The sequence below is a fragment of the Panulirus ornatus genome, chromosome 4 (assembly GCF_036320965.1).
Source record: "Panulirus ornatus isolate Po-2019 chromosome 4, ASM3632096v1, whole genome shotgun sequence".
Classification (NCBI taxonomy): Eukaryota; Metazoa; Arthropoda; class Malacostraca; order Decapoda; family Palinuridae; genus Panulirus; species Panulirus ornatus.
The window spans coordinates 66,553,217-66,564,011 of NC_092227.1; the positions used below are offsets into that span (position 1 = coordinate 66,553,217).

The following is a 10,795-nucleotide window of genomic DNA, read 5'->3' on the forward strand; positions in this document are numbered from 1 at the left end:
TGAAGAATGTGTGGAAGTCGAGAACATTATCTCGGAAAGCAAAAATGGGTATGTTTGAAGGAATAGTGGTTCCAACAATGTTGTATGGTTGCGAGGCGTGGGCTATGGATAGAGTTGTGCGCAGGAGGATGGATGTGCTGGAAATGAGATGTTTGAGGACAATGTGTGGTGTGAGGTGGTTTGATCGAGTGAGTAACGTAAGGGTAAGAGAGATGTGTGGAAATAAAAAGAGCGTGGTTGAGAGAGCAGAAGAGGGTGTTTTGAAGTGGTTTGGGCACATGGAGAGAATGAGTGAGGAAAGATTGACCAAGAGGATATATGTGTCGGAGGTGGAGGGAACGAGGAGAAGAGGGAGACCAAATTGGAGGTGGAAAGATGGAGTGAAAAAGATTTTGTGTGATCGGGGCCTGAACATGCAGGAGGGTGAAAGGAGGGCAAGAAATAGAGTGAATTGGAGTGATGTGGTATACCGGGGTTGACGTGCTGTCAGTGGATTGAATCAAGGCATGTGAAGCGTCTGGGGTAAACCATGGAAAGCTGTGTAGGTATGTATATTTGTGTGTGTGGACGTATGTATATACATGTGTATGGGGGGGGGGTTGGGCCTTTTCTTTCGTCTGTTTCCTTGCGGTACCTCGCAAACGCGGGAGACAGCGACAAAGGAATAAGAAAATAAAAAAAAATAATATATATATATATATATATATATATATATATATATATATATATATATATATATATATATATATATATATATATATTTTTTTTTTTTTTTTTTTTTTTTTCAGGGAAAAAATGCAATTGAGTGGGAGATGTATAAAAGAAAGAGACAGGAGGTCAAGAGAAAGGTGCAGGAGGTGAAAAAGAGGGCAAATGAGAGTTGGGGTGAGAGAGTATCATTAAATTTTAGGGAGAATAAAAAGATGTTCTGGAAGGAGGTAAATAAAGTGCATAAGACAAGGGAGCAAATGGGAACTTCAGTGAAGGGTGCTAATGGGGAGGTGATAACAAGTAGTGGTGATGTGAGAAGATGGAGTTAGTATTTTGAAGGTTTGTTGAATGTGTTTGATGATAGAGTGGCAGATATAGGGTTTTTTGGTTGAGGTGGTGTGCAAAGTGAGAGGGTTAGGGAAAATGATTTGGTAAACAGAGTAGAGGTAGTAAAAGCTTTGCAGAAGATGAAAGCCGGCAAGGCAGCAGGTTTGGATGGTATTGCAGTGGAATCTATTAAAAAAGGGGGTGACTGTATTGTTGACTGGTTGGTAAGGTTATTTAATGTATGTATGACTCATGGTGAGGTGCCTGAGGATTGGCGGAATGCGTGCATAGTGCCATTGTACAAAGGCAAAGGGGATAAGAGTGAGTGCTCAAATTACAGAGGTATAAGTTTGTTGAGTATTCCTGGTAAATTATATGGGAGGGTATTGATTGAGAGGGTGAAGGCATGTACAGAGCATCAGATTGGGGAAGAGCAGTGTGGTTTGAGAAGTGGTAGAGGATGTGTGGATCAGGTGTTTGCTTTGAAGAATGTATGTGAGAAATACTTAGAAAAGCAAATGGATTTGTATGTAGCATTTATGGATCTGGAGAAGGCATATGATAGAGTTGATAGAGATGCTCTGTGGAAGGTATTAAGAATATATGGTGTGGGAGGCAAGTTGTTAGAAGCAGTGAAAAGTTTTTATCGAGGATGTAAGGCATGTGTACGTGTAGGAAGAGAGGAAAGTGATTGGTTCTCAGTGAATGTAGGTTTGCGGCAGGGGTGTGTGATGTCTCCATGGTTGTTTAATTTGTTTATGGATGGGGTTATTAGGGAGGTGAATGCAAGAGTTTTGGAAAGAGGGGCAAGTATGAAGTCTGTTGTGGATGAGAGAGCTTGGGAAGTGAGTCAGTTGTTGTTCGCTGATGATACAGCGCTGGTGGCTGATTCATGTGAGACACTGCAGAAGCTGGTGACTGAATTTGGTAAAGTGTGTGAAAGAAGGAAGTTAAGAGTAAATGTGAATAAGAGCAAGGTTATTAGGTACAGTAGGGTTGAGGGTCAAGTCAATTGGGAGGTAAGTTTGAATGGAGAAAAACTGGAGGAAGTAAAGTGTTTTAGATATCTGGGAGTGGATCTGGCAATGGATGGAAGCATGGAAGCGGAAGTGAATCATATGGTGGGGCAGGGGGCGAAAATCCTGGGAGCCTTGAAGAATATATATATATTATATATATATATATATATATATATATATATATATATATATATATATATATATATATATATTTATATATATATATATATATTCCTATGAGTCCACGGGGAAAATGAAACACAATAAGTTCCCAAGTGCACTTTCATGTAATGATCACATCATCAGGGCAGACACAAGAGAGAAATAACAGTCAGTTGATATACAATGAAGAGATGTAGCTAGAACGCCATTTTGTAAACATGTAATTGTCCAAAACAGACAAAAAGCATATCATAAACTTATTATGTGGACAAGAAGGTATATTGTTTACAAATCTTATCAACAATAAAGTTATCCAGTTTGTATAGACCTTCACTAATATTATTGGTGATTATTGGTGCCTATGCACCTGGGCATGAGAAGAAAGATCATGGGAGGCAAGTGTTTTGGGAGCAGCTGAGTGAGTGTGTTAGCAGCTTTGATACACGAGACCGGGTTATAGTGATGGGTGAGTTGAATACAAAGGTGAGTGTGGCAGTTGAGGGAATAATTGGTAGACATGGGGTGTTCAGTGTTGTAAATGGAAATGGTGAATAGCTTGTAGATTTATGTGCCGAAAAAGGACGGGTGATTGGAAATACCGGGTTTAAAAAGAGAAATATACATAAGTAGGAGAGATGGCCAGACAGCGTTATTGGATTACGTGTTAATTGATAGGCGCGTGAAAGAGAGACTTTTGGATGTTAATGTGCTGAGAGGTGCAACTGGAGGGATGTCTGATCATTATCTTGTGGTGGCGAAGGTGAAGATTTGTAGAGGTTTTCAGAAAAGAAGAGAGAATGTTGGGATGAAGAGAGTGGTGAGAGCAAGTGAGCTTGGGAAGGAGACTTGTGTGAGGAAGTACCAGGAGAGACTGAGTGCAGAATGGAAAAAGGTGAGAGCAAAGGACGTAAAGGGAGTGGGGGAGAAATGGGATGTATTTAGGGAAGCAGTGATGGCTTGCGTAAAAGATGCTTGTACCATGAAAAAGGTGGGAGGTGGGCAGATTAGAAAGGGTAGTGAGTGGTGGGATGAAGAAGTAAGATTATTAGTGAAAGAGAAGACAGAGACACTTGGTCGATTTTTGCAGGGAAATTGTGGGAATGACTGGGAGATGTATAAAAGAAAGAGGTATGAGGTCAAGAGAAAGGTGCGAGAGGTGAAAAAGAGGGCAAATGAGAGTTGGGGTGAGAGAGTATCATTAGATTTTAGGGATGATAAAAAGATGTTTTGGAAGGAGGTAAATAAAGTGCGTAAGACAAGAGAACAAATGGGAACATCAGTGAGGGGGCTAATGGGGAGATAATAACAAGTAGTGATGTGAGAAGGAGATGGAGTGAGTATTTTGAAGGTTTATTGAAAGTGTTAGATGATAGAGTGGCAAATATAGCATGTTTTGGTGGAGATGGTGTGTGAAGTGAGAGGGTCATGGAGAATGATTTGGTTAACAGAGAAGAGGGAGTGAAAGCTTTGGGGAAGATGAAAGCCGGCAAGGTGGCGGGTTTGGATGGTATTGCAGTGGAATTTATTAAAAAAGGGGGTGACTGTGTTGTTGACTGGTTGGTAAGGATATTTGATGTATGTATGGCTCATGGTGAAGTGCCTGAGGATTGGCGGAATGCATGCATAGTGCCATTGTACATAGGCAAAGGGGATAAAGTTGAGCGTACAAATTACAGAGGTATAAGTTTGTTGAGTATTCCTTGGAAATTATATGGGAGGGTATTGATTGAGAGGGTGAAGGCATGTACAGAGCATCAGATTGGGGAAGAGCATTGTGCTTTGAGAAGTGGTAGAGGATGTGTGGATCAGGTGTTTGCTTTGAAGAATGTATGTAAGAAATACTTAGAAAAACAAATGGATTTGTACATAGCATTTATGGATCTGAAGAAGGCTTATGATAGAATTGATAGAGATGCTCTGTGGAAGGTATTAAGAATATATGGTGTGGGATGCAAGTTGCTAGAAGCAGTGAAAAGTTTTTAACGAGGATGTAAGGCATGCGTACGAGTTGGAAGAAAGGAAAGTGATTGGTTCTCAGTGAATGTTGGTTTGCAGCAGAGGTGCATGACGTCTCCATGGTTGTTTAATTTGTTTATGGATGGGGTTTTTAGGGAGGTGAATGCAAGAGTTTTGGAGAGAGGGGCAAGTATGAAGTGTGTTGTGGATGAGAGGGCTTGGGAAGTGAGTCAGGTGTTGTTCGCTGATGATACAGTGCTGGTGGCTGATTCATGTGAGAAACTGCAGAAGCTGGTGACAGACTTTGGTAAAGTGTGTGAAAGAAGAAAGCTGAAAGTAAATGTGAATAAGAGCAAGGTTATTACGTACAGTAGGGTTGAGGGACAAGTCAGTTGGGAGGTAAGTTTGAATGGAGAAAAACTGGAAGTGAAGTGTTTTAGATATCTGGGAGTGGTTTTGGCAGTGGATGGAACCATGAAAGCAGAAGTGAGTCACATGGTGGGGGAGGGGGCGAAAGTTCTGGGAGCGTTGAAGAATGTGGTGAAGGTGAGAACATTATCTCGGAAAGCACAAATGGATATGTTTGAAAGAAGAGTGGTTGCAACAATGTTATATGGATGCGAGGCGTGGGCTATAGATAGGGTTGTGCTGAGGGGGGTGGATATGTTGGAAATGAGATGTTTGAGGACAATATGTGGTGTGAGGTGGTTTGTTCGAGTAAGTGATGAAAGGGTAAGAGAGATGTGTGGTAATAGAGCGTGGTTGAGAGAGCAGAAGAGGGTGTATTGAAATGGTTTGGTCACATGGAGAGAATGAGTGAGGAAAGATTTACAAAGAGGATATATGTGTCAGTGGTGGAGGGAACAAGGAGAAGTGGGAGAGCAAATTGGAGGTGGAAGGATGGAGTGAAAAAGATTTTGAGCGTTCGGGGCCTGAACATGCAGGAGGGTGAAAGGCTTGCAAGGAATAGAGTGAATTGGAATGATGTTGTATACTGGGATGGATGTGCTGTCAATGGATTGAACCAGGGCACGTGAAGCGTCTGGGGTAAACCATGGAAAGTTATTTGGGGCCTGGATGTGGAAACGGAGCTGTGGTTTCAGTGCATTATACATGACAGCTAGATACTGAGTGTGAACAAATGTGGCCTTTGTTGTCTTTTCCTAGCACTACCTCGCGCATGTGCAGGGGGAAGGGGTGTCACTTCATGTGGGGCAGTGTTGCGTCGGGAGTGAATAAAGGAAGCAAGTATGATTTATGTACACGTGTATATATGTATATGTCTGTGTATATATATATATATATATATATATATATATATATATATATATATATATGTATGTATGCGTTGAAATGTATAGGTGTGCATATGTGCATGTGTGGACATGCATGTATATGCATGTGTATGTGGGTAGGTTGGGCCATTCTTTCATCTGTTTCCTTGTGCTACCACACTAACTCAGGAGACAGCGATAAGGTAAGATGATAATTAATAAAGATAATTCTTGGTGTATTTAATGATAGAAGATTCAATGATATTTCTTGTGGTACTGGAATTAAAGTTAGTAACTGAGAATGCATTGCCCCAGTTGGTACAATGATCATAGTTTTTAATGTGATTAAACAAGGCATTTGATTCTTGTCCTGTTCTTATACTATATTTATGTTGCTTAAGTCAAAGAGAAAGATGCTTACCAGTCTGCCCAAAGTAAAATTATTATTAAAAGGAAGAACCAAAAGATTCTTGGTATCAATGGGAGATTTGGGCTCAACTCTATAAAATGATTTCTTTGCTAACTCAAGGGATTTATCAATGAAAGATCTTTTAGTTCTCCCTTTTAATGATAATTTTACTGTACTTCCCATATTGCTTAAATCCTTTAATGTAAATGTTGCCTTCAACAACAATAATACTATAAAGAATATCTTAGGAACTCGCCAGAAAATTCTCCTGGATGCATCTATAAAGTGCCATGTCGAAATTGTGATAAGTTTTATGTTGGGCAGAATGGTAAGGATCATTCTGTTAGATTTAAGCAACATAGATATAGTATAAGAACAGGACAAGAATCAAATGCCTTGTTTAATCACATTAAAAACCATGATCATTGTTTTGACTGGAGTAATGCATTCTCAGTTGTTAACTCTTCTCCAGTACCACGAGAAATATCATTGAATCTTCTATTATTAAATACACAAAGAATTATAACCTTAATATTAGTAAAGGTCTATACAAATTGGGTAACTTTATTGTTGATATGATTTGTAAACAATTCGTCTTCTTGTCTACATAATAAGTTTATGATACGCTTGTTGTCTGTCTTGGACAATTACATGTATACCAAATGGTGTCCTAGCTATGTCTCTTCATTGTATGTCAACTGACTGTTATTTATCTCTTGTGTCTCCCCTGATGATGTGATTATTACATGAAAGTGCACTTGGGAACTTACCATGTTTCATTTTCCCCCTTGGACTCATAGGACTATACTTGATTACTCATGAAATTGTGATCCTTTCCAGTATATATAGATGAAGGCAGCAAGTATGAATAAGTACATATGTATATATGTATATGTCTATTTACGTATATGTTGAAATGTATATGTATGTATATGGGCTTTTATGTATATACATTTGCATGTGGGTGGGTTGCACCATTCCTCATCTGTTTCCTTATGCCACCTCGCTAACACGGGATAAGGCGAATATGTATGGAAAAATATTATTTATTTATTTTGCTTTGTCGCTGTCTCCTGCGTTTGCGAGATAGCGCAAGGAAACAGACGAAAGAAATGGCCCAACCCACCCCCATACACATGTATATGCATACACGTCCACACACGCAAATATACATACCTATACATCTCAATGTACACATATATATACACACACAGACACATACATATATATCCATGCACACAATTCACACTGTCTGCCTGTATTCATTCCCATCGCCACCTTGCCACACATGGAATACCATCCCCCTCCCCCCTCATGTGTGCGAGGTAGCGCTAGAAAAAGACAACAAAGGCCCCATTCGTTCACACTCAGTCTCTAGCTGTCATGCAGTATATATATATATATATTGTTTTTTATTATACTTAATTGCCGTCTCCCGCATCAGCAAGGTAGCGCAAGGACACAGATGAGGAATGACCCAACCCACCCACATGCACACGTATATACATAAAAGCCCATACATGCACATATACATACATATACAATTCAACATATACATACACAGACATATACATATATACACATGTACTTATTCATACTTGCTGCCTTCATCCATTCCCATCGTCACCCTGCCACACATTAGATAGCACACACACACACACACAGCAAGGTAGTGCCAGGAACAGACAAAAAAGGCCACATTCTTTCACACTTAGTCTCTAACTTTCATGTGGAATACACCGAAACCACAGCTCCCTTTCTACATCCAGGCCCCACAGACCTTTCCATGGTTTACCCAAGACGCTTCTTATTCCCTGGTTCAGTCAGTTGACAGCATGTCAACCCCGGTATACCACATCTTTCCAGTTCACTCTATTCCTTGCATGCCTTTCACCCACCTCTGTGTTCAGGCCCCAATCGCTCAAAATCTTTTTCACTCCATCCTTCCCCCTCCAGTTTGGTCTCCTGCTTCTTCTTCCCTCCACCGTTGACACACATATCCTCTTTCTCAATCTTTCCTCACTCATTCTGTCCATGTGTCCAAACCATTTTAACACACCCTCTTCTGCTCCCTCAACCACACTCTTTTTATTACTACACATCTCTCTTACCCTTTCATTACTTATTTGATCAAACCAACTCACACCATATATTGTTCTCAAAGATTTCATTTCCAACACATCCACCCTCCTCCGCACAACCATATCTATAGTCCATGCCTCGCAACCATATAACATTGTTGGAACCTCTATTCCTTCAAACATATCCTCTCCTAGATAATGTTCTTGCCTTTCAAACATTCTTCAATGCTCCCAGAACCTTTGCCCCCTCCTCCACCGTGTGACTCGCTTCCGCTTCCAAGGTTACATCTGCTGCTAAGTCCACTCCCAGATATCTAAAACACTTCACTTCCTCCTATTTTTCTCCATTCAAACTTACCTCTCAATTAACTTGTCCCTCAACCCTACTGAACCTAATAACCTTGCTCCCATTCACATTTACTCTCAACTTTCTTCTTTCACACACTTTGCCATACTCAGTCACCAACCTTTGCAGTTTCTCACCCGAATCGGCCACCAGCACTGTGTCATCAGCGAACAATGAGTGCACATCCCAAGCGCTCTCATCCACAACAGACTGCATACTTGCCCCTCTCCCCAAAACTCTTGCATTCACCTCCCTAACCACCCCATCCATAAACAAATTAAACAACCATGGGCACATCACGCACCCCTGCCGTAAACCAACATTCACTGGGAACCAATCACTTTCCTCCCTTCCTACTCATACACATGCCTTACATCCTTGGTGTGTATATATATATATATATATATATATATATATATATATATATATATATACAAATGAATTTGTATGTAGCATTTATGGATCTGGAGAAGGCATATGTTAGAGTTGATAGAGATGCTCTGTGGAAGGTATTAAGAATATATGTTGTGGGAGGCAGGTTGTTAGAAGCAGTGAAAAGTTTTTGTTGAGGATGTAAGGCATGTGTATTTGTAGGAAGAGATGAAAGTGATTGGTTTTCATTGAATGTTGATTTGCGGCAGGGGTGCGTGATGTCTCCATGGTTCTTTAATTTGTTTATGGATGGGGTTGTTAGGGAGGTGAATGCAAGAGTTTTGGAAAGAGGGGCAAGTATGCAGTCTGTTGTGGTTGAGAGAGCTTGGGAAGTGAGTCAGTTGTTGTTCGATGATGATACAGCGCTGGTGGCTGATTTGTGTGAGAAACTGCAGAAGATGGTGACCGAGTTTGATAAAGTGTGTGAAAGAAGAAAGCTGAGAGTAAATGTGAATAAGACCAAGGTTATTGGGTACAGTAGGGTTGAGGGACAAGTCTATTGGGGAGGTAAGTTTGAATGGAGACAAACTGGAGGAAATGAAGTGTTTTAGATATTTGGAAGTGGATTTGGCAGCGGATGGAAGCATGGAAGTGGAAGTGAATCATTGGGTGGGGGAGGGGGCGAAGGTTCTGGGGGCATTGAAAAATGTGTGGAAGTCGAGAACGTTATCTTGGAAAGCAAAAATGGGTATGTTTGAAGGAATAGTGGTTCCAACAATGTTATATGGGTTGCAAGTTGTGGGCTATAGATAGAGTTGTGCAGAGGAGGGTGGATTTGTTGGAAATGAGATGTTTGAGGACAATCTGTGGTGTGAGGTGGTTTGATCGAGTAAGTAGTGAAAGGGTAAGAGAGATGTATGGTGGTAAAAGGAGTGTGGTTGAGAGAGCAGAAGAGGATGTTTTGAAATAGGTGGTCACATGGAGAGAAGTGAGGAAACATTGACGAAGAGGATATATGTGTCAGAGGTGGAGGGAATGAGAAGTGGGAGACCAAATTGGAGGTGGAAAGATGGAGTGAAAAAGATTTTGAGTGATCGGGGCCTGAACATGCAGAAGGGTGAAAGGCGTGCAAGGAATAGAGTGAATTGGAACAATGTGGTATACTGGGGTGGACGTGGTGTCAGTGGATTGAACCAGGGCATGTGAAGCATCTTGGGTAAACCATGGAAAGTTTTGTGGGGCCTGGATGTGGAAAGGGAGCTGTGGTTTCGGTGCATTATACATGACAGCTGGAGACTGAGTGTGAACAAATGTGGCCTTTGTGTCTTTTCCTAGGACTACCTCGCACACATGTGGGGGAGGGGTTTGCCATTTCATGTGTGGCGGGGTGGCGACGAGAATGAATAAGGGCAGACAGTATGAATTACATACATGTGTATATATGTATATGTCTGTGTGTATATATATATGTATATGTTGAGATGTAAAGGTGTGTATATGTGCGTGTGTGAACGTGTATGTGTATACATGTGTATGTGGGTGGGTTGGGCCATTCTTTCGTCTGTTTCCTTGCGCTACCTCACTAACGTGGGAGACAGCAACAAAGTATAATAAATAAGAGTTGGGGTGAGAGAGTATCGTTAAATTTTAGGGAAAATTAATGTTTTGGAAGGAGGTAAATAAAGTGCGTAAGACAAGGGGACAAATGGGAAGATCAGTAAAGCGGGCTAATGGGGAGATGATAACAAGTAGTGGTGATGTGAGAAGGAGATGGAGTGAGTATTTTGAAGGTCTGTTGAATGTGTTTGATGATAGAGTGGCAAATATAGGGTGTTTTGGTCAAGGTGGTGTGCAAAGTCAGAGGGTTAGGGAAAATAATTTGGTAAACAGAGGAGAGGTAGTAAAAGCTTTAAGGAAGATGAAAGCCGGCAAGGCAGTAGGTTTGGATGGTATTGCAGTGGAATTATTAAAAAAGGGGGTGACTGTATTGTTGACTGGTTGGTAAGGTTATTTAATGTATGTATGACTCATGGTGAGGTGCCTGAGGATTGGCGGAATGCTTGCATAGTGCCATTGTACAAAGGCAAAGGGGATAAGAGTGAGTGCTCAAATTACAGAGGTATAAGTTTGTTGAGTAT

At 40.9% G+C, this 10,795-nt stretch overlaps 1 protein-coding gene across 24 annotated transcripts in view; it reads left to right on the forward strand.

Annotated features, from left to right (window-relative positions):
* The window catches only part of Klc (kinesin light chain), a 546,457-nt gene that overhangs the window by 445,307 nt on the left and 90,355 nt on the right, over window positions 1–10,795 (forward strand). The window lies entirely within an intron of this gene.